Raw genomic sequence first — 759 nt, forward strand, 5'->3', positions numbered from 1 at the left:
TGATTCCAGAGGTGCCACATTAAGCTATCACTGAGGAAATATATTGATAGGAGCTCCTCTTTATGATTCTTCCCTGCTTTAGAGCAGTTTTTCTGCAATGTTATTTAACAGTAGTAGAAATGGCAAAAATAGTTTTGAAGATTAGGAATTCACTTGGAAAATTTAGTTTAGAGGTCATTAAAATATGCATGAAGCTTCAGACAAAATCAGATGCCTGAGTAACAGAGGATTGAGTTCACACAACAGTAGCACTCTCTGCTCTCAGCAAAATCAAGGAGGCTCTGTCAGACTCAAGCCAGACTAGAACATGGTTCACATCCACTGAAATCAGTGGCCAAAACCCCACCTGATGTGAAAATGCCAGATTTTTAGAGTGACGATTTTAGGGACAAGCAGCACAGCTACTGTTCGCCCAGCATACGTGCACTCAATTCAACATGTACACACATGTTTAGGGGGTGCTCATGCAACTATATAACTCTAAGCTGAATAAGGGACTGGGAATGCCTGGCTAATATAATGACTTGCAACATAAATTGCAATTTTGATGAAAGCCCATTTTAAAATTTATGATTTGTAAAATAAATAATTCAAAAAATAAAAGCTATCTGCTCTTCAAAGTTCTGTCAAACTAAAGAGTGCCTATAAAGCACATTTTCTGATTGACATCTGCTTACTATTTAATACACACAAAGATACTATTTACAAAAAAAAAAAAAGTGCAACAGATTAAGAGGCCTGTGATGCTGGCGCATCCTG

The sequence above is a fragment of the Nestor notabilis genome, unplaced genomic scaffold (assembly GCF_000696875.1).
Source record: "Nestor notabilis isolate BGI_N333 unplaced genomic scaffold, ASM69687v1 scaffold34544, whole genome shotgun sequence".
In the NCBI taxonomy this organism is placed as follows: domain Eukaryota; kingdom Metazoa; phylum Chordata; class Aves; order Psittaciformes; family Psittacidae; genus Nestor; species Nestor notabilis.